This window comes from Python bivittatus, unplaced genomic scaffold, assembly GCF_059951505.1.
Source record: "Python bivittatus isolate LINGU-HERP-01145 unplaced genomic scaffold, Pbiv_v1 ctg000190_np1212, whole genome shotgun sequence".
Taxonomy (NCBI): Eukaryota; Metazoa; Chordata; class Lepidosauria; order Squamata; family Pythonidae; genus Python; species Python bivittatus.
In genome coordinates, this window is record NW_028277042.1 from 12571933 (window position 1) to 12592371 (window position 20439).

Here is a 20439-nt window from a genome sequence, read left to right on the forward strand (position 1 = left end):
ACTGAGACATTGGGATCCAACCCTTCTCTCCCCACAAATAGTGGCAGGATGAACATTACATATGATTTCATTTAATTTAAGTTAAGACAGAAATTAATTTGACGTTTATAGAATTGTTCTGTAGATAAAAGTCCATAAATTCTGTGTGTGTTTTAATTCTGTATTTTCTGATCTGCCAAAAGCTACAGTACATTTCCAAGAGGAAATGGATGAAAATGTGTCACACGACAGAAAGGCTTGTAGTAGGTGTTTTTTTTTTTTTTTTGGTTTTTGGTTTTTGCATTTCAAAATTTAGCCTTTCCTTGAGATGGGAAACTTTCCACTTCTGCCTGGAATTCAGAATACGTTCCAAGGCTGGAAATCCTGTTTTCTTCAAGAAGCTTGGCTGGGAATGTTGTCTATCTGGCTTGCCTTGATATCCTCATGGATTAGTGGGCTTGGTGAAGAAGACCTCTTATAGAGAGCAAACTTGGTAAGATTTGGGGCTAGGGGGAGACGCTGCTCAATGTTAGAGTGGATATTTGTACTAAAAAATCTTTAATCTCTGGTACTCCAGTTAAAAACATCACATTGGACTATGTATGACCTGGCATAAGGCCAGTTTATTTGTGGGGCCACCTCTCCCTAGTGATATCTGCCCATCCTACCCGATTAGACTGGGTGGGCACAGTCCATACCCCTTTGCTTTAAATGTTGCCATCTGGTAGGATGTGCCTTTTCTGTGGCTGCCCCAACCCTTTGGAACAGCCTCCCCCATGGGATTTGGAGGGCCCCACTCTACTAGCCTTCCAGAATGCTGTGAAGACCTGGTTTTTCACCCAGGCATTGAACTAGGATAGAAGTGAGCCCAACAAATACAAATATAAATGTAGAGTTAGTGGGATGTTGTGGCACCATGGTTGGGATCTATGATGCTAAGTGGGGTTTGGTTGATCTTATTTGTTTTTACTGGATATTATTGTGAGCCACCTAGGATTATCATGTATAAGATAGGTAGTCATATAAGGCCATAAATAAATAATAAATAAATAAACGTAGACAAATATTTCACTTGCTCTAAAAGGCCATTTTCCAATATTCCCAGACTTCAAACTTTAGCTTTCCCAGTAAAACAAGAAAATTCCAGCTAGTGAGATACATCTCAAGGCTTCAATGAGAACTAAATTTTCCAGGAAAGTTCTGCCTACCCTCACAGATTGCAAGACTGACGGTAAGGTTTGCTTTGAGGGTAAAATAGTTGTTTCACTCCATGCTTCTCTCTATTAGCTGTATTTGAATGTAGCCATTTCTGCAAAGACCTTCTGGGAAAGGAAAGGTGGATGAGAGGCGGTTGAAAGGCTAGATTTCTTTGGACCAGAGATATTCTCTTCAAGATATAGCAAATACGGCTTTGTGCCATCTCCAGCTGCCTCAGTAAGATGCAAATTTATATCAGCTGCCAAGTTAATTTTGGTTTTTTCATGGTCTCTCTTTCTGAGGAGGTCCATGTCCCAGTGTTCCTGTGTCCAGAAGTTCTTATGACAGCTCTGAAAGAAGAACACAATGAGTGATGAGAAAAGTCTCTGAGATCTTGGTAGTACAATACTGATCTCTTTGGGCAAATAGTTTGACCCACATAAGGCACTTCTAGTCCTGTCACTTCCTTGCTAGGATAACTTTTCTGATTGTGAAGGAACTGAAACAGGAGCTATAACAAGAGGACGCTGTTGCCCCAGTGAGGTTTTCCTTGGGGGATTTGTGCTTCCTTCATATCAGTAATATTCTGTTCCCCAGATATTCTGGGCTTGTGGTGCAGAACAAAGAGATCAACTTTGAATGTGGTCCAGCAAGAATTCCAAAATAAATGCTGTCCTTTCTTGCACAAATGATAGCAATGTAATATTTTAGAATCACAAAGAAGTCATAATATGTAGAAGGCATTTTGAGGCAAGACATATGCCAGTTTTTACAGGTGAGATGGTAAAATGTATCGTGTATTTCTAAAAGAGCTATAAAACTGTCATAGGAGAAAGGGGTGAGTCTATTGCATCATTTATTAACTATCATTAGTGAAGACTGCAATACTATGAACATTTTCTTGGAACTAACCTCAGTGCAATTTAGGGGGCTTCCATCTGAATGAACATGAATAGAATGAGATGGTTATTTTTTCAAAAGTAAGCTAGGAGGATCGCCATTGTCCTAATCAGACTGGAAGATTTGTTATCTCATTCTTGACTTTTCCAAGTGCTTTGGAAGTCTATAAACTCAGGTATGAGATGATTGGTTCCATACTGTTGGTTACCTGGAATTTAGTATCATTAATTACAGATGAATTCCAAATCATTCCTTTCCAAAAAATAAATCTATAGGACTGTATGAGACTGCATCCAATTTTGCCATTTATTTAGGTGATGAGGAGGTTGATAATCAATGTCAATATTAATATTTATTTCAGTGCTGTTGTTAAAAATGGTTTAAACCTGACTTGGTGGGGAGTGCTTATTCAGTTGGTGGGGAGTGCTTATTCACACCAACCCCATCCAGTCTCTTTTTAACAACATCAATAAATAGGGCAATACCTTTACATCTGTCATAATTGTGAGTTACTGACCTTTCTAACCCAATGAAATGAAATAACTGGAAAATGAAATTCTTTTTTAATTGGAACATTGGTGGAGCATGGGGGAGGAGAAAGGGGAAGAAGGGAGGAAGAGGATTCATGGGGGGTTGAAATAAATATTCCCATTTTTTCCAGCCTGGGCAGAAGTAAGGAAGACACATTTCCCAAAGATTTCAAATCCTTGCAAAAGATGATGAGAGAAGGAGGTAGGTGTGTCAGGAAGCAATTTTGTTCTTGGGTAGTTTTTTTTCCCTCCTGTCTTTTACATGTTTTTTTTAAAAAAAAAAACTCGAGGTACAGTCGCTGTAGTTACGCCTCAGTGCCCATGAAACCAAGTCAGTGAAAGCTGAAGGATTCAGCTCCTGAAAGCCTCATCAGGACTTGTCATCGCTCTAATGAATATCATTTAAATTGCTTTGTATATTGGTGGAGTTTGGATGTCGATTTAATTTGTGCATGTGTTTTGAGTTCTTCTGCTTGGCTACGCTAACAGAGAGCAACAACCTAATGAAAAGTGAGTTGGTGACAGTGTGATGCTCTCCAACCCAATCAAAGGGGTTTGAAGAGCTGTTTTGACTTGGATCTTTAAATGTGGGGGGAGGGGGGGGGTGGATCTTGTCTTTCTTTTTTACTGTTGACATTTCAGGCTTTGGGTTTTTTCCATTCCAGAACTTTTGAGAGATTCTTCCTATATTGCATTGTTGGAGTTCTCTGAGCTTGGTTTTGAATTGCAGAGGTTTCCGATCCCAAATACCAGTCTACAAATTAACACAGAGTGTCTGGACGTAAAGTTGAACGCATGAATGATATAAGGTGAAGAATCCCTCTTTCAAAAAAAGATAAATGTTCAGAAAGTATTTGACTTTATCTCCCTTGTGAGCCAAACGTGTTTACACACAGTTTCAATTATCGGTGCACTTTCTCTGTATTACAATCCTTGGAATGGTGCAGAAGGTCCATCAGTGTTCTGCTATCCTTGAGTGCAAAGTTGAATACAATGAATCTTTCCAAAGTCTTTAACATGTTTCTCAAATATAGAAGGACACTTCAGCAAAGTCCTCTAATGGGAAGTGTAATACCTAAATCTTTTCTTGGAGATTAAGCTCATTATTAAGAATGGCACTAAGTCAGGGTGAACCCTATGAATAAACAGAGGGAAGGAGTTGCTCAGTAAGTAGATCATAGAATACATTAGGTACTGTAGTCACACAACCTTCTCTTTATCCCCTGAAATAGTCTACTGCCTTTGTGTACTGTAGAGAGTCAGAGAGATGGCCTTGAGGAAAAGAACAATTATATAAGCAAAGAGGGGCTGAAATATTCTCTAAGTCCTGGGAAACAAGATAGTATTTGGAAGAGACTGAGGTAGGCTCTTCCCTGATTCACCAGGATGTAAGAGGGAGGGGAGGTAAAGGACAATCAGGCTTGCTTCCCAAGCAGTAACATCTTAAAGTGGTTTACAAGAACATAATGGAAATGCAACAATAGAAGCAATCAATGAAAGCAATGCCACAGATTTATTCAGACAAAAGTAAAAAGAACAAGAGAAAAAAGGAAGGAACCATTCATGAACACCCAGACCAAGGGATATATCTTATGTATATAGGAGATCCTTCATGGATTTCAGGAGTGAGATATCCCAGACTCAGGGGCCACCACAGAGAAGGCCCATTGACAAGGAACTGAAAAAGGAACTGCCAATCTTGGCATAGGGAGCAGGTCTTCCACTAATATTCCTAGAAACTGATCAGGTATTTGAGTTCAATATCTCTACCTAGGGAATGAAAAAGCTGCTAGCATAATCCTCAGTGCTATTACAGGTCTTGCTACAATCCAAGGACTCCCAGCCTCCCACAGATGGGCAAGATCAGGGAAGCAAGAACTACAGATTTTCATTAAATATTTCTAACATAGTCCAGGGTAAATACAGAACCTTGGAACCTGTCATAGGAATGTCCCATCCTCATTTATTGTGAGTTCATTGTGGTGGAGTCCTTTTGAATATTTTGAGAAACTTCATCCCAGATTTTTCTCTCCTTAGGTTAAGATGTGTTTATGAGATAAGCTGTCAGCTGACTTGCCTACGGCCTCTTGACTGTTTATTTCTAGGTTCTCTTCCATTCCTTTACCAGCCTCCCCATAATCTGTCACACAACCTAATTGAAACCTAGTTCAGAGATCTTCGGAGGGGCAGATGACAAGTTCAGGCTAATTTTTAGACAATTTTTCATTACAAGGATCGTATTAAAGAAAAGAGCTGGAACACACACACACACACAAAAGACGGCCCTAGCATTCCAAGAGAGTTTTCCTTGGTATTGATTGTCCTGCCCAATCTTTCCACTATTCTTTCCTTCCAACACAACCTCTCATGCAATTTTGGATGTCTCTTTAGAAGCTTTGTTGCTGAAATTCAAAAACAAATGAGGAAGGGATTCCAGAGTGGCTGTAGATGACTCGCACCACAGACAGAATGTATCAGTGATCAAAAGATAATTTCTCTTACACACTTGTCCAACGACCCTGTAAAGAAAGTCAATATTATTGCTCCCAATTACAAAGGGTGGCTGAAATTAAGTGGTTTGCTAAAGCCCATCACAGCAGTCCAAGAGGCAGATGGGAAACCTGAACTGGAGTCTTCTTGTCTGTCTTGTTCTTATAGTGGATACCATGCAATGATTTCTCAACTAAGGCTGTGTCAGCAACTCTGTGTTTCTAGCTGAGATCTTTTTCAGTTGCACTACAAGAGGATCAACCTGGATTAAAAAAAAAATACATAAGCAGAAAAGCAGTCAGCATTTCCCCCAAAATCTATTTTTTCCTCTTCCTTTAAAAGCAATGACAGGCCATTGGATCATGGAGTTTCTGTATGAGTCCATATTTATGCATCATTTTTTTTTCGTGGCTGTTTAAATAAAAGGAAGGAGAGTGACCATATGGCTACCTTTTGAGAGTAATCTTTGAAATAGCACACTAATCATTCAGTGACTCTCACTGATTGCCCTGATTTTGGCAGATCCATTAATCATCTCTTTGATTCCAGGAGCAAAGTTGTAGTGTATGGTTAGCACCTTTCTTTTTCTTTCTTTCTTTCTTTCTTTCTTTCTTTCTTTCTTTCTTTCTTTCTTTCTTTCTTTCTTTCTTTCTTTCTTTCTTTTGTTTACAGCTATTTGAGGTGCCCATTGCGTGGATCTGTTTCAACCAGTGTCTGCAAGCCTGGACCTACCAAATACATATAAGGTGTCTCCGTATTTTTTCCCCCAGGTGCATAGCTCTGCATGGAGTAGGACCCAGGCATCTGCTAGACTATTTTTTTTTATATTTATACTCAGCTTTTACCATCAGTTGTAAGCTGGATACCAAACAGGGAGAGGGCCTCTCCAGTGGTAGCACTGAATCAGTGAAATGCCCATCTGAGAAGGTTCCTTTGGTGCCCACTTAGCTATCATCAATTTCCCCAGCATTTTCAACCTTGTCAACGATTACATTTGTTTTTACTAGTTTTGTAATATTCATGTTACTGTTGTAAATAAAATGAAATAAATAACCACTGTGGAGATGCTGAGAGGTTGGTGAACAGCAGGATATAGGAATCCACAGGAGGTGGAGGGAGGGAGGAAGAGATGCGCTTTCTTGTTTAGTCGCTGTAATAGATCCTGGAATTGCCATTCTGGAATCAATCAGATTCCAGACTCAATGGATTATATGTTCCAGGTATGTAAATTTGACAGAGTCAAAACTTTTCAGCAGCAGACTCAATAGTTCCATCTGGTATCCAAAGACTCATGTGTGCAAAGCAGTTTAGAATATATAGAATCGTGCATTTCAAAGTTGATGGTAATCTTTTTTGCATAGATCAAGATGGGGTAAAAATCTTGCCAGTTATTGGAGAATCCTGCTGGATCATTTGATGAAAGACATTGACAAGTGACTAGATTTTTCTGTCTGTCGTTTTTTATTTGTGCTAAATAAATTATCATTCAGAGCATTTCCAGAAGAGCACAGAAACCTACTAATACCAAGTGGACTTGGGACATGTTGGTTCCTAGATAGCTATCTAGAACTTCGTGTTGTCCTACTGAGCTCCATGATTTAAAACAACAACCAGGAAATAAATGTAAGCTGGTTTTTTGTCAAGATTCCATACATAAGATAAAGAAGTGGTGAAGTCATTTGGGCTCTTTTCAGGGACATAGGCTAATTCTGACGCTGGGGGGGACTTGTTTAGCTCTTGAAGCTGGGTTAGATGGATTGCTATCAATTTAGCACTACCACACTGTCCTGTTCTGCAGGGCATTTTGGGAAAAAAAATGGTAGTAACTATAAAAATGATGGTTCCCCACTAGTAGAGACAATTTTTCCCTGCAAAATGCCCTTCAGTGTTGGGCATTGTGGGGAAACTTAAGTGTAACACCAATCTGATGGATTTTTGGAATCTTCAGTAAATGAAAGCAGGGGAAGTCATTTCTCTCCCTTCCCTTGCATTTTGCTAGGGGTAGGTGATTTATTATTTTCATTTTTTGCTGAAATTCTTATCTTACCAGCTGTAAGTTCTGATCAGCCCAGAGGTTTAGGGATTTTTCAGGGGAAAAAAAAATCATACTAATATGTGTTTGTATTACATAGTTCTAATGTATACAATTTGGCATACCGCTTCCCAAGCAGGCATAGATTCCTCCAAGCATTTTTCCCATAAAGAAATACTCATATTCTGTATATTTGTTTCCCCAGAGTATGCCTTTTTAGCCAATGTATCTTTTTTCCTGCATTTTTTGTTACAGATTGTATCACTCAATTCTGCAAAATTAAGATTTCAGTGTAGATTCTGCATATGCTCAGCAGGTTCTAAACTGGCGTATTTGTCTAAACAAATGGACTGAATTTTTCAAAAGCTCTATGTTTGGCAGTCAGAAGCCCAGCCCAAATTTAAATCAAAAATATTGTTCGAAAGCAATTGTTTGATTTCTAGTAAACAGTGCATCAAATTTTAAAATGTTGTATATCACAAAATATTTGAATGTGGCATCCTTATACTTGCAGAAGTTATAGATTAATAGCAATGCATCTGTTTGCCAGTATTTGTATACACATAAACACACACAGCGTACAAAATATAAAATTCACATCTTCCTTTTTTGGACTATTTTTTAATATTCTGTTACCGCCCATCTTTCTTTGTCAGATGTTCCTAAACTTTTGATTTGCGTTAATTTGAAAGTTGCATTTATTTTTCTCTAAGTGGGAAAGACATGTTGCAAACATGAGCAGCAGTGATTTGTAAGGGTTTTGGTAGAAGAAATGTGGAATATTGTTTTACAAAAATAACTTGGCTGTTAAAGCCAATGGTCTCCTTCGAAGGCAAACACTTCATTAAAAATATAGAAATTGTTTATAGGGGAAATCAAAGTGAGGCTGGATTATTTAAAGAGAAAAGATTTTAGGACCACGGGATGATGAGATTAAAGTATACTGAATTGTGCCATGTTTTCCCCTACCCCTACCTACTTCCTCCTAACATAAACTTCAAAGAAGGGACTCAGACAATAAGACTTGTTTTAGGTGTACTGATGCATAATTGTGATCTGGCTTTTATTTGCCAATCTGAATTAGATTTCTGCAGGGGGAGAATCTGCCTGAAGTCATACATGGCAGAATTTGTCTTGCTTGTGAATTTGGAAATAGAAAGAGGACGCCACCTCCACGATTCTTCTCTCAAGCTGAATGGCAGATGTAATAATTCCTTCCATTAGTCAGAGCCATTGTCTTTATTTTGCCAAGAGAACTACTGAGCTACTGAGGTAGACTTTCACGGCGATGCATATTTTAAGGGTTATTTGGCACCACAAGTAAAGCTAAAAGTAGCCTCTTAATCTAATTAATTGACATTTCTGAATCGTGCTTTCACAACAACACATGGTTTCATGTTCTGGATTTTAGCACTTGTCAAGCTTTTTTGGAGAATGTTTTGGTCAGGATGACAAGATAATTCATGACTGAGTCTCTGAGCTGGAGAAGTGTTTAAGGCTATAATGATTTATTATCATCACAGAATAACAAAATTTACAAAGCACTTGATCAGAAATGTGGAGGGGGGGAAGGGGGAGGCAGACATTTGCCAGCACAGTAGTGGAACACAGGAGAGGGTGTCACAGTGGTGGATTGGAATCGAATTGTGGAAAAGTATGAGTTTCTATCATTTAGCATTTGGAAGATTTATGTCCCACCTTTCAATATGGTACAAAAATCCACAAGGAGGCTTCCAGATTAAAACATCGTAAACTATAAAACATCATAAACTATATTCAAACAATAAAACTGCAGATAACAGCTAAAGCCAGATTCAAACGGCGGTGAAGCTAAATAATAATTCTGTTCAAAAACCGTAGTAACTAAAAGTCCTCAGTACAATGCATTGAAAAATATAGGTTAAAAAAGAGGGTTATTTTAACCTTGCACCTACAATTTGCACAGCTGGTACCAGGCAAAACTTCATGGGGGCTTCCATGTCACAGAGAAGGCCCCATTCATAACATCTTCCATTTTACTCCCCCAATGTTGGAGTGGGGTTATTCCCAGGTGACTCTTTTAAGATGATCTTGTACATCAATAAAAATGATCATAGACAGGTAACTTCAGCACAAAAAGTAAATAAATAGCCTCCTCATGTTCCTTGCATGAGTAAGAATTCACCAACAACAGCATTGGCACACTGGTCTTCTGCCCAAAGAGTTAGGACAACAGTTCCTATCATCCTTAACTCATACATCACTGGGAAAGTTGATGGGAATTGTAGTCCCAGGAAAACTGATGGCACCCAGCCGGAGTATATTTATTTCTACAGTCTGCAAAATGATAGATTTTGGTGGTTAGCCTACCCATCATCTTCAATAGGGCAGCGTACAGCTTTGCCTGCTCTCTCTTTCTCTGTTTTTTCCCCCTTCACCATTAAACAAAGATTCATTCTCAATCAGGGTCTTAGTGGGTGGGTGAGAGGAGAGAATAGAAGGATTTAATCTTTTGCCTCCCACTGTGATTCTGATCCTTCCTTCCCCATGCTAATGAAAAAGCAAGAATTCTGGACTGTTAAGCTGTGTGTGGGAAAGGACATTTATATATGTATTTTTTTCAAAAATGTTCCCATATATACAAAGCTCTGCTCATGAAAGAAAATTGTTTATCAGCGAGATATACACCTCCCTCCCCATCACAAAGTGCTATTTTTCTGCACTTTCCCTCGGGGCCAATGGAAATCATGAAGGGGAGATGTAGAGCTTTCTCTAAACAAATTATATGGATAGGTTTCCATTGACGGTTTCCTTCATTTTCTCCTATTCTACAACACTGGAAAGATGTTTCAGAGAGGGAAGGCCAGTGTGATGAATGAAAAGGACTTGCTGTACCGTAAAGCAGAAAGGCGTCTTCAGGTTGGAAGCAGTGAGGGCTGGAAGCAATAGCATAAGATTGATCATGTCCCATGATTTGCTTCCCAAACTAGATTTGCTCCCCAAACTAGACTTCTGCAGGAGGGTTTCCCTTACATAAAGAGTTAGAAAAGGCAACATCAGACAAGCAAATGTCTTCAGGCCAACCACAGATACAAACCTGGATTTAGTCATAGGTAGAAAGAGGAACCTCACTTATGGCAAATAGAAAAATCTAGCCTTATTATCATTCCATCTCACTACGGACCTGGCAGAAAGTTGTATTCTCTCTCATTTATTTTAATAAGATGGGAAAGGAGGTAGGAGTGGCAGAAAGGGGGAGAAAAAATCCACAGCTTCTAACTTTTACTGAGCCTGGAAATGTTACGTTCAGTAACAAGCCCTGTGACAAATATATAAACGTACTGACATTTACAGACTCTCTGTGCATTACCACCCAAAGAAAGCACGCAACATCACTCTTGATTCTGCCTTGTCTTTATTCCTCATGACAGTGCTGGACTCTTTGAAACAAACTGTCTGACTTGGGTTGCATTTGCACTTATTCTTTGTAGGTTTCCATAATTATGTAATTAAGTAGCAACAAACCTGGGATGGTACTTAGTTTTTGGAAGTTATGACAGTTATATGACTTCACAGCTGGAAAAGAAACACTACTTTGCCGTTGCTCTAAAAAGTTGGCCTGAATTGTCTTCTCTTCCATTCTTCTTCTCTAATGGTTGCTTAGCATTCTGTTCTTACTAGACATCAAGGCAAAGAGAATGAGAGCATCAAACTTTTTCTCAGTCAAAATACCCACAAATATATATCTGGGGGGAAAACGGTTTTCTGCAAACAAGAATAGATATTCAATTCAAGGTGTTGGTCATTCCTTTTGAAGCCCTAAATGGCATGGAACCAGGTTACCTGAGGGACCATCTCATCCCTATTATAATGACCCATCCCACCTGGTCAGGCAGAGAAGGTATGTTGTGGACCCCGTCCATGAAAGAATGTCAACTGGTGGGACCCAGGAAGAGAGCCTTCTCTGCCATTGCCCCCACCCTATGGAACACTCTTTCCCCACAGGTGAGGCGGGTCCCCACTCTCCTGGCCTTCCAGAAAGGGGTAAAGACCTGGCTCTGCCAATTTGCATGGGGCGGCTGGAGTGGTAACCAACGCTGGGGGTGGGTAGCACCCTGAAGAAGCTCCCATAGGCTAATAACTTTTCATTTACCATCTATTCCTTGGAATACATTACTTATTTAAGAACACTGTTTTATTGTATCTTAATTAGTATTTATTCTTGTTTTTATTGTAAACTGCCCAGAGTCACTCTTTGAGCAAGATGGGCGGTGACTAAATTTGAAATATAAATAAATAATTAAAAATAGATAGTTACAGTAGATAATGCAGGCAAAATTTGAATTTTAAAAGATTGCAACAGGAAAACTCACCTGTTAAAGAACAAAATTGGTGATTTGTATTAAAAAAGACATTTGAAGGCATATTATATTACGAGTTATGTACATTAGAGGGGAAAAATCATAAAAAGTCTCCTTATGTTACAAGATGTTATGAACATAAGCAGTTTGAAAACAAGTGATCCCCCCCCCTCACTTTTTTTCCCCCAACGAAGTATTAAATACTGAAGCTTCAATGTCTGGCCTTTGACAATAATGTACACTTAGGAAGTACTACCTTAAACCAAACCTATTTGCCATTGGAACCAAGCTTCACTAGATGAACCTGAAGTAGACCTCAACTTCTTCTTCTGTACTAATCATTCTGGAGTTGATGCTAACCTTAGAAAGGGCTTGACCACCATAGCCCCAAACACCAACATCCATGCACATCCCTCCATTCTTCTTGATAATGTCAATTAACTATGATATGACTTTGGCTGTATGGAATAGAGGCCATTCTGATGGAGTGTTCCAGAGTTAGGTACCTTGAACTAGTGCTGAACTACTGCCTACTATAAAACTATGATAAGGCTATGAAAAGATGTGAATCCCAGCTTCAGAAAAAAAAAACAGGATAAAAATAGTTCAACTTTTACAAAAATGTTTCTCCACAAAAAGTACTTCACAAAATACGGATTTTCATGATTTGCAGATAAATTGAACCCTTCCAGTTTTTATCTGATTCTGTTTCCAGAATGTAAAGTCCATCACTAGTTTTCATAACTTCTTCCTTATCTTCTTCCAAATATTCATGGATATTCTAAGGAGTGGAACATTTGTGGCCACCCAGATGTTGCTGAATTATACCTACCAGCAGCACTGGCCAGCATGGCCGTTGACGGACCACAGTTTCCTCTTCTCTTGCTCTGAAACTTGCAGTGATGCTTAGATCCATCTCAATGGAGAGGTGCTTAAAGGAAAAGCAACTAATTGATGAAGTCAGATTTCTAATGTATTTTATAAAGGAAGTTGTGGAGGAGGGCGGGATGAAATGTTGCCAAGTTTTGGCAGCAGATCAAAAGTCAATTCAGAATGCAGTGCACCCATGTAAAAAGTCAATTCATTCTCTCCAAGCAGCCCAAGAGTGAGTCTTGAGCAGATCATGTTGTCAAGGGGTAAGTCTGGGAGTGACACATCTGTCAATCTCCAACACTGACTTAGGCTCTGAGATGAAGGGGACACTGTCTCTTAAGTCAGTGGAAGACAGATAAGCAGATGTGACTCCTGCAAAAACCTGAGACGATACTTACATGACAGCTAGCAGACATCCAACTATTCAAGAGAGCTGCTAAGAAAGCCCCCATATTTTCTTTTAAGAATCTGCCACTCCAAAGAGATAAAAATGCTAAACGATAGCTTTAATCCAGTTGTTATGAGGAAGGAGCCTCTCTCTTGACACACAAGTCTTCAAACCCAACTGCAGAATCTGCCAGTGTTACATCATTTTATTTTAAACTCCCATGGACAATGGTCAAAGATTATGGTATAACAACAACTGGAAGACCACAGTTTCCCTACTGAAAGATCCATTAATGATCTGGCTCAGCATGAAATTATATTTTGTTTGTCAACAACTGGTTCCATGGCTTTTTCAGAGAATGAGAGACACTTAAACATTTGATCTCATTCTTTATGCTACTATAACATTCGTGGTTAGAACATAGTCCAAGAGAGTTGCTTGCCTTCCATATAAGGAAGCATGATATTGAAGTATGATATTCCAAATATCATACTGCAGATGAAACAAGGAAAGAATGTATATGTGTGAATACAGATGACTGCATTTGCTTGTTTAGGTAGATAGGTATATAGCTCTTTATAAGACTAAAACACGCGCAAAAATAGAAGTAGTAGTATTTCCAAACTACTATCACATAAGATGTCCTGACAGCACATATAGACATGGAGGGAGGGAGGGAAAGAGAGAGAGAGAGAGAGAGAGAGAAATAAAGACAGACGGGCAATAGTATTTCCAAGCTATTGTTAAATACTCATAAAGAGTGAGAGCTATGTTATACATTGGTCTTTATGGGGGGAGGGTAAGGGGGGTAAAGGATGAAACATGCATCACAACATCATGATGGCTGCTTCTTTTGTATCTGCATCAAGATATTGCACCTGAGTATGTTAAAGGTTGCACTATGACATCACAATGCATGTTTCCTCATTGTGGTGAACTCATAGCATGCTGCAGACAACTCTGGTGCTATATATCAGGAATGTACAACCTGAAGAACCCTTTCAAAAGCTGCTGCCCAAGAGTCCTTGGTCAATGTTCTCAGGAGAGCCATTGGAAGGTGGACCAACAGATCACCTAATAGCAGCTTGGCAGCTTCCTGGGAGAAATTATGATTTCTTAGATCACAGTGAAAGCTACCTTTTATGATGGGGCAGCTCTCTGCTCATGTACTAAAGCACTTGTTAATCCATGAGCAAAAAAAGAAAGGGTTATTCCCACTGAAAGGGTTAAATGTGATTCCTGAAAGTCCAGCATGTCCTTTTTATATTTTATGTCAAGCAGTACATTCTCTGTGTTCAAATGCCCGATCAGCTTGGCATATTATCATGCTTGCATTACATGTTTAACTTTTTTTTTCCAATTTAGAAGAGGTAAAAATAAGCAGAAAAATTCATGGGAGTTCTTGAGAATAGGAGGATATGTAGCACACCTAAACCTGATTCAACTGTACTTTGATTAGCTGGAAAGCTGCTTTGTGTGGCTAACTAACTTACAAAGTGATATTGGGGAAGCTGGCTCTCTGAACATAATTAAATGATAAGTTTGCATACAAGGGACAATTGTAAGTTACCAAGCCTGTCATACCCAATGCCAAAAATAGGCTGTCTCGTGATGAAAACCTCTATTAACCGTGTCTCTTCTCTCTGCTTTAGAATGTGGCAGAGGAATTCCACAAGGACTTAGGTTGCTTTGACAATAGTTAAGATAAATCCTTTGGGGGGGGGGGCGGGAAATAAAAGATTTATACAAAAGGGAACTCAACAGCAGAGAGCAAACTAGACTTGTAGCCTGTACTATCAGTATGCATCATACAAATCACTAATAGCCCTATTTTGCTTGATGCAATTGGACTTCTTTTCCCTAAAGGTACTGCTGGCAGGGTGACCAGGGAGGTAGTTAAGATGGTGCTTCTGATCTGTGATAAGATCATAATAAAAAGTTGAATAGGCAACACCCTAACTCATCTTCTTGTCCATTTGAGTCAAGTTATGCTGTTTTGAAAGCTTCCAAAAGCTGTGCCTGAAGGAACAGACCAGCATTTTGTCTAACCATCTTCTTCTTGATATTAGGCCCAATTAACTTTATATCTTCTCAGAGCTGAAGATCCCAGCACCCATATTAGCACTTATGGCAGGTTTGAAAGTCTGTGATCTCGCAGATGCTGCTGAATGCAGCTTCCAGGGTCCACCCGTATTTTGATTTGCAAGACAGCCCCCATCCATGTCTTCTGTAAAATCCAATACTCTATAAATGCAAACTATATTATCCATATGATCTGTGGTACAATTCTAAGATTAAAATTACTTACTAAAAACAACATAGCAACAAAACAAGAAAAAAATAATACTATCATCAATTAGAGGAGGAAAAGTTACATGGCTCATCATTGTCTTGTATAGGTCTGTCGGAAGTTGTGGTGGTCCTACACTGTCATGGTCCTAGCTTCTGCAACTCCTACAACACATGGCCTTACCCTTTCCACCCCAATCATTCTAAATCATCTGGAACCATAGGATCAAAGGCAATGGCTTGGTGCTTTACAATTATCTCCCATTCTGGATAAACCTAGACTAATGTGTATGGATAAACCTAGGCTAAACACATGCAATTAATTAAGACTCTGCTGACATTTCAGGCAGAGATTGGCCAACAGAAATTGCTCTAAGGCAGATCCATTGATACCTTTTTGTTGTTCAGTCGTTAAGTTGTGTCTGACTCTTCGTGACCCCATGAACCATATTGCGCCAGGCCTTCCTGTCCTTCACTGCCTCCCTGAGTTTGCTCAGTTTCATGCTCATTGCTTCAGTGATGCTCTCTAACCATCTCATCCTCTGCTGTCCCCTTCTCCTTCCATCTTTCCCAGCATCAGGGCCTTTTCCAAAGAGATACCTAGCAGTAGCTATTTTTTTCTTCTCTGCTTTTTGCTGGACAGCTGTTCTGCTAATTGAAAGTTTTGTATCTGACCTCCTTTTCAAGCCTCTGAACCACACAGCAATGGAGGCAGGGATAGAATAACACAACCCCTTAAAATTCAAAGATTGTTTTGGCAACTTTGTTCTTCCTCCCCCCCCCCCTTCTCTTTTCAATAATGTGAGAGAGATACAAGCAACATTTAATAATAATAAGTTATTGGGCTTAAAAGGCCACCAAATTAAAAAAAAACAACTCAAAGTAGTATACAAAGTTAAAACATCTTAAAAACACAAATACAGAAATAAATGCAATGCGCTAGGGAGAATTTAAATAAAGACTGACAGGTTACTGGAAGCATGGAAAATTAGGTAAATCGTTGGCTGAACAAGTAATTTGATTTATTGGCATATGTGCATCCCGTGTAATCTACAAATATGGGCTTATATGTTGGGTGAGTGTCATTCTACTGTGTTTGTCTTTTTACATTACACCATTATCTTTGAAAATGTACACATCCCTAAAAGGTGAAATTATGGGCTGGAATTGCATTGTACACAATTTCTGCAGATCCTTCTGTTTGGAGCATGCTCAGTTGAAACAAATTGGATTGCCATCCTTCATTGGGACATACAATACTTGTAGGTTTTGCAAGCTAGCAAGAAGTCATTAATCTATTGCCTTCTACTAAGATGACAGTGATTTCTTAGATTCGGCACTCTAGTGGAATATGAATTACAATTGGATTTTGCTGGATAACTGTCCCAGAAGTTTCTTTATGATATGTGATGAATCTATAAGACAATGGTTGTGGGGCATTTTTGTATATGCTGTTAATATGATGCATGATGACGTGACCAATTATAGTAGGCACATGTTCAAAAAGCATGTCAAAACCTGTGTATCAGCGGATTAAATCTCTTTTGCTAAGGAAAAATTGACATAGAGTGCACCATCAAGTTCAAACTGTCACTCTAGACAGAAGGCCAGTTGGAATCTATGGCATTTATTTTTATCCGGGCTACCCACACCTTTGTAATAATATATATATATATATAAAAAATACAGTAGGGTTACAGTTTATACATCCACCATTTTATATCACCTCTTAGAGTGATATAGGTATGATCCATTACATAAAATGAAATTCTAATTTGCTAATGCTGTGTTCTGCAAGAATAAATACCAATAAATACCTCTTGAATAGCACACCAAGAGGAGCTCATATGAAGGGTGGTTTAGATACTCAAGATTTTGTAATGCCAGGATTATCTTTTTTTCCCCTTTAGTTTCATAGCCAGCCATTGCCCTAGACATGGGACTTAACCGATTTTATCTTCACAATAACTCTATGAGAAAGACTAAAGAGGAATATATAATGGGCCCAATAACCACACCATAACATTCATAGTTCAGCAGGAATTCCCACAGTGACTTTCACAAGCCAAGGCTCTTACCACCTCCAGCATCCCAGTTCAATGGTTCTTTATTGATGTAATATACACAATATGTACGCAGATCCATATCCAAAGGATGTTTACCATTACATTTCCTACTAGACAAAACGTACTGTATCCGTGGGAATTAATGTGCAATATTACTCCACAAGAAAATCATCCTCTTATAGATGGGCCTGATCAAATATTTCCAGAATATTCTAGTCATATTCCCTTGGTTTATTCAAGACCCCTGAATTCTTCAGGAAACTGAAAATACCACTGCACAGCTATAAGAAGACAACTACGGTTTACACAAAAGCAGTACAACTTAAATTGCCTTCATTCTTGACCATCACACCTTGTCTGAAGGGAGAAGGTGCTACGTGGAGCCATATCTGCATACAGTTAGTGTAGTTGCAGCAACAGAGCTGGGCCACATGGGCATTGCTTTGTTGGCCCTTTAGTCATTTTCCTGATGTTCACGCATTCAACTGAACACATGAAAGGAGCCTCTGCATTTACACAGCTGTATACACAGGATCCTTCCAGGGATAAGGAATCCAGTTTTTCTCTCTCTCACGTATTTCTATACAACTCAATTCCCAAGACTGTGGGCAATTCGCCCCAACCCTTATGGCCTTCCAGAAAACTCTCAAAACATGGTCTTTTCATCAGGACTGGGGATCCCCTGACAGCAGGGAGCCCACACGGTGGCTACATCACGCATAACATTCTGATTTTGACCCTCTCGCGATCTTAGCTTTAATAATTAATTGAATTGGTTTAATTGGTTTTGTAATATGCTCAAATTGTTGGTTTTGTTGTACGCCCCCCAGAGTCACCTTGTGTGAGATGGGCAGCCACATAAAATTGAATGAATGAAAGGATGAATAAATTGACCACTTCTAGAAAAAATATCCCCAATCCCCCAATATAATAGCACGACACCTAGCAACTTAGAAATATGTAAGATAAAAAATTTGCCACCCAGCTTTGCCACAAAACTAACTCCCCTCCAAAGTCAACAGTGTAATCAAATCATTTCCTGACAGTCTGCTCAAACCAAACCAGCATGAGAGTCTTCCAGAGCCTGTTAGAGGAAATGCCAGATGAACCCTTGAAGGCCACCTTTTCCACAGTGTTGGAGCCCACACAAAGGATTGTATCTGGGGTGTGTTCCTCTGATTTCTCTCAGGGGCAGGACCCTAAACCTTTCCTCTCTGGAAGCAAGCATAAGAAGAATTAATTTGGAGGAGAGAGTATTCTGGGACCAAGCCATAGGTTTGCGTATTCTGGGACCAAGCCATAGGTTATCTGCACAAATACACACACACACACACACACCAATGTGGCCCGTTGGACTGATCTTGCTCCCCATTTACTCATTCAGGAAATACATGGAGTCTTATTTTTGAAGGGTTGGGGGAAACGAAGGGTAGGTAGGTGTAGTCAATGTACAAGCATACCTAGGGCAGAGATGCTTGTAAACCTTAAAAAAATAATTTGTGATCCAAGAGCTTCCATTGGAAGGATAAAATCTTGCTTTTAGAATAGGAACAAGTATATTTCTCCCAGCAGAAACAAACAAAACATAGTGCTCATTCTACATTGCTGCCCAATTAATATTCATGATAAACAATCACCATTATCATATTTCAACTACCCCGAAAAGAAAAAGCCCATGCAGAAATGGTGAAAGTAAAGATCCAAAGTGCATTGTAGCAGGGAAGATTGCTTGCAACATTTGCAAACTTAAGGGAAATGCGTACAAAAAAAGACATTAAAAGAAATGGGCACCAAACTGCACAGGGATTCTCTTAAATTCCAAACTTGGACAGGAATGAGCTAAAACGAATGTAACATTTGCAAGTTGAGAAACCAGAATTGATGGATTCACCCATCTCTAGAAGAAAAAAAAAATGACAATGTTCATAATGCTTCTGAGTCATTATGCTATGCATGAAAATTAACCTTGGTCTATACTTTAACCTGATTGCTGTAGGGTGCTCTTTCTCCAGTGGAAGATCTCAGAAAGCCTTAGGGTCATTGGCAAGGAGAATTTGTGAGTTCATAACTTCGTAGGCCTGAGCAGGAATGGTTGAGAGGCAACATAAGTGGAGAGGTAACCTTTCAGGAAAATAGGCTTGAGTTAAAATGCAAGGATTGAAAAAGAGTACAACGACCAAAAAAATCTATAAAAATGCAATTGCGCTAATATAATTTTATCACTTATTTAAAAATTTAGTCGACCCAAAAGACTACCAAGTGTGAAATTAAGGAACAGCTCCTCTACTTTTATGGAAATCACTCTTCTTCACTTGTCTAATAGCCTGATTTTGTCAGATCATTTATTTCCATGGTTTTAAAATGAGCTTGACAGACAGAATTTTATAACACCACTTTACTGCAAATAAGAACATCATTTTCGCTTATTAAAACTGAAGCTTAGAGAAAGCATTAAAATTAACAGTTCACTCTGCTTTAACCTTTTGAATACTACTGTGACTTTATACTCTAGACCATATTGAAAGTGAGAGCTATTACTGTGGAGCAGAGTTTTCACTGAGTGGAAATGCTAAAGGGGTGGAAGAATGAAAACTGAGCTCAGCTACTGAGGAGCTGAGGAACAATTAAGATGGTGCATTGAAACAGGAGAGATTCTGCTTGTCTCTGAATATGAGGCGGCACAGCCTTGTATCTAATGTACACAATTCCTGAACAATGATGATCAAATTGCTCCCCTTGCAATTTGGGTTGAGCGGGATGAAAACTCAACATCTCTTCTCCTTCTGAACTTTTGAGGCACTGCCAGAAGCTTTGCCTGATCTGAGTCAAAGTCTACAACAGAGGCCTTTCGTTCTTGGGCAGGAAAAACCTCCCAAGCTCTGAACTTTTTCTGAAGAACAGAGAGTCTTAAAGGACCAATGCTCTGCTTAATCAGGTACTACTTCGTGTAATGCTGGCACTGGAAGGGTGTTATGTGGGAATGTAAAAACAGGTGGTGTAAAGATTCACCTGGATGAACAGCCTCACTCCATGGATACAACCTGATTCTCTTTGTGAAGACAAAGAGGCAATGCGACTTGCCTCTTCAAAACACTCCACACTGCATTCTACCCTCTCCATTGCTTCATATCTCTGCTTCTTCTTAGTAATTTCCACCTTGTGCAGAGGAGGAAAAACATAGGGCTGCAACGTTAAGGTATATATCTCCACTTCTGGTGAATTAAGCAATGCTGTGAATGCCTTATCCTGGTATTTGGAGGCTGTGAGGGTCTGGATGAGGAACAGCAGGCTTCAGCTGAACCCTGGCAAGACTAAGTGGCTCTGGGTTTGGGGGTCTTTGTCCCTGGATGGGGTT